This window comes from Hypomesus nipponensis, chromosome 9, assembly GCF_054491055.1.
Source record: "Hypomesus nipponensis isolate SF chromosome 9, ASM5449105v1, whole genome shotgun sequence".
NCBI lineage: Eukaryota > Metazoa > Chordata > Actinopteri > Osmeriformes > Osmeridae > Hypomesus > Hypomesus nipponensis.
In genome coordinates this window covers 13,747,501-13,751,089 of record NC_140369.1, presented here as the reverse complement: position 1 = coordinate 13,751,089, position 3,589 = coordinate 13,747,501, and the positions used below count along the sequence as shown (strand labels likewise).

General features: G+C 47.3%; 1 protein-coding gene across 1 annotated transcript in view; it reads left to right on the top strand.

Moving 5' to 3' along the window:
• Positions 1–681: 681 nt before the first annotated feature.
• The window catches only part of cdk18 (cyclin dependent kinase 18), a 21,170-nt gene continuing 18,262 nt past the window's right edge, over positions 682–3,589 (top strand). The window contains exon 1 of the mRNA XM_084705675.1: positions 682–949. The gene's annotated coding sequence lies outside the window, so the exon portion shown is untranslated. The remainder of the gene's footprint in view (positions 950–3,589) is intronic.

The window sequence follows — 3,589 nt, the reverse complement described above, 5'->3', positions numbered from 1 at the left end:
TGAGAAGGACTGACTCACTGAACCAATACTGAGTATTCCCTCTGGTTCAGAGAAAGACTAAGAGAAAGTGGGGGCCTGAGAAACCCAGGGGTGGGAGAGGGGAGACGAGCTTTTAGCAGAGTGATTCCGATTTTGTGTTCAAGGCTTTTAAGGCACTTTCATGCAAGTGAATATGTTTTGTCCTGTGATAAGAAAGAATGACGTGCTTCCGTAGATCCATCCCTGTCTTTATGTCACACTGTAGCACCACAGGTGATTAGAAATACAGTACGCAAAGTGTCCAGACTTTGGACTGGTACTGTATTTCTTAGCTAAAACATTCCAAAGGCCAATGAAATGTCAAAAATAATGACACAACACATTGTGGTAATTGACACCCCAGACACATACGTGTGTGCCACGCACAGACACACACACATATACACACACACGCATGCACACAGGGATGCATATTGCACTTGCTGGTTTATGGGATTCATGTCAACAGCATATACGCTGGCTGGAGAGGGCTTGTGTTTTGCTCGACTGGGATTGGCTGTTGCTATAACAATCGGGGCGGAGAGATGGCTGAGAGGGGGTGGGGACTGAGTCTTATTATAAAACCCCTCCATGCAGACTGCTCTCCTCTCCTCCTCTCCTTTTTTTCTCTGTTCCTTTTTTCCCTCCTATTCCAGGCACTGGAGCAATCGCATGTGAATAGACCGAGAGCTTGAATGGTGAGCTGTCAGTGCAGAGCTCCCCTGCGTCGTTCAGCTGCCTATCTCTGTCAAAGCAGCTCTCGAGGACTGGACTATCTGTCAGTCTGACGCACACTCCTCCTCTCACTGGCTGTCTTCTGGCGCGTCCCCACGACTCACGCGCACAGACGCACACACCTGGGACGTCCCTGGGAACCTGAGCAGAGGGAGAGAGGTTCCTGGTTCCCTTGGTGGATGACCTCTTCGCTCCTGTAAGTACAACTGTAGTAGCTATTTCTGTGTCTTCGTCTCACTGTTGGCCTCTGTCTCTCTCAATCGATGAGTATTCTTCTATTCTCCTGTCTTCAGTAAAAGTGCAATCTATGTGCGTGTGTGTGTACGTGTGTGGTTTAAAGCGGGTCTGTGTATTTTTTTTTCTGTTGGCACAAACACTTTGAAAGCAGGTGATTTAAGCTGCCCAGTGTGAGGAAACCCATGGAGGAGTCTCTTGAGAGCCAACTGTGAGCATTTCAAACACAGCTCATGCTTTCAAAAGCATTCAGAGAATTGATCAATGTAATTGACCCAGGTGTGGTGCAGAGTAGTGTGTATGTGTGTGTGTGCATGTGTGGGAGGGGGATTGAGAGAGAGAGAAAGAAATAAAGAGAAAAGAGAAAAAAGAGAGAGTCTTTGCATGGATGCCAAGTTTTCTCAGTGGCAGGAAGGAACCTGTGGTGTGTGTTTTGACGTAGTCATGATGGCCTGTTATGATGGGCTGTGAATAGACAGTCATCGTATCCAAATAGGTATGTATGTTGGTTTGTGCGTGTTTAAAAAAAAAAATTAGTTAAAATTAGTTAAAATTAGTTAAAGTTTCTCCTCACCAGAACTTTTGTTATTCTGTGGCGCAGCTGTCTAAAGCCATATTTATGGCAGAAGGCCACTTATGTTTAAAAGTCAGAAGAAGACCCAAACACAAACTTCCATAGGGGACAGTAAGGAAGGATGCTATTCTGACCAGGATCTCAGTAGCACCTGTTGAATGTACACAAGTTCAAATTGCTCTCTCAAAGCACACAGATAGACCGTGTACAATATGGCAGCAAGCTTGTAAAAGTCTGGTTACCCACCCCTAGCTTTGTTTGACATTGGTATATTAGTGGATTTACATAACTCTCCTGCATATTATTGGACTATGAATCATCACCAGCCCAGCCCCCATAGAAATGCTGACATGAAGTTAGACCCCACAGGAGTGTTCAACAACAGAAAACACCCAGTGAATATACCCTCACACAAGGCAAGTTGGTATCAATCGCAATTCACACACAGCAACAAGCCAATCCGCCAGTTGGCAAATCAGCCAGAATCCATGTGTATTTATAGCCATGTGTTGTGATTTGTGTGTTTGTCTGCGGAAATGTGTGCCTCTGCCAAGATCTCACCTCTCCCACTGTTCATGCTCGAAAGCAATCTGTAACGACAGAGGAGGGGGAGGAGGAGGGGGGAGGAGGAGGGGGGAGGAGGAGGGGGGAGGAGGGGGAGAGCCTGATATCAACAGCACAGAAGGGATGACCACAACCCTCCCCTCAGTTCTCCATGTACTGTGCTGTGACAAACCCCAGTGACCTCCACCAGGAGGGGGGCTCACAGGAGGGCAGAGACACACAGAGAGCCCTGAGTCGGGGAGCATCAGGGACACCTACCGTCTCCTCGTTCAGACAGAATCACATCTCACATCTCTATTTGTTTTATCCTCATCTGGGGATCTCTTCATTCCAAACCTCAGCTGTTAGCGAGTAATGAAGGAAAGCCACCCACTGGATAACTTGCCGTTCGATTTCAACAGACAAAACGTTGTGATCTCGGGGAGTTTCCACCATGACACAGCGTTCCATAAGTGTCTTCTCTGTGTTTCAGCTGTGAGCGTGGAGCTGTGGTTGACAGGGAGCTGGTTCGTTTGGGCAGTGTGTCCACAGCCCTGTGGCTGGGCTGGCTCTCTGTGATCAGGTGGTTTTACATAATGACAGGGTTAGTTCTCTAGAGGCTCAGCATAATGCTGGAGCTGTGATAGCTTATTAAAGGAGCTGGCCAGAGCAGGAGAGAGAGAGACAGAGGGGGAGGCAGTGGGAGAGATGGACAGAGAGCACAGGGAGGTTGGGAGGGGATGTAGAGGCAGAGGGGGAGCGAGGGAGAGGTAGAAGGAGAAGTGGAGGAAGAGGTAGAAGGAGAGGTAGAAGGAGAGGTAGAAGGAGCGTGTACAACAACCGTATACCCTGCACACCTCCATTTGCTACATTGTTCGGTAACTGCCATTATAATAGGTTATTGGGGTTAAGGTGTTTCAGGGAGTGCAGCCTAAAACCCTGTGGGCATTTGCCTTTTGCCCATCTACCATTGTGACAGAACCTGCTGCCAAGCCAACTGTATTTGGGAGAGACCTCTCCGTGAATCCTCCTCACAAGGTTTCTTCCTTTTCTCTCTGCCCTGAGAGCATGTTATTGTATTCCTTATCTTCTGTCAGGGTTCAGGTTAGGCTTTGGTGAAACCATGTGTGACATAGCATGTAAACGGTAAAACACCCACACACATGCAATTTGATGTCATCATTTATAAATAACACATAATGTGCCTAATTGTCAGTGTCGGATATTGTGTGTGTAGGGAAGTGATGTCATCAGAAGACTAACACGAGGTGATAGACTGGGGGTCGCGTCACTATGTCCTTTGCCTGCTGGGCTCCAAAGCTGTTACAGGGCACACTTACACACACACTCATACACATCAAGATATTCATTTAACCATTTAATATTACTAATATTTCCTCTGTCCACGCTGACCTGCACACACATCCACACACACACACACACACACACACACACACACACTTACTCCACTTGTCTTAGGTTAGT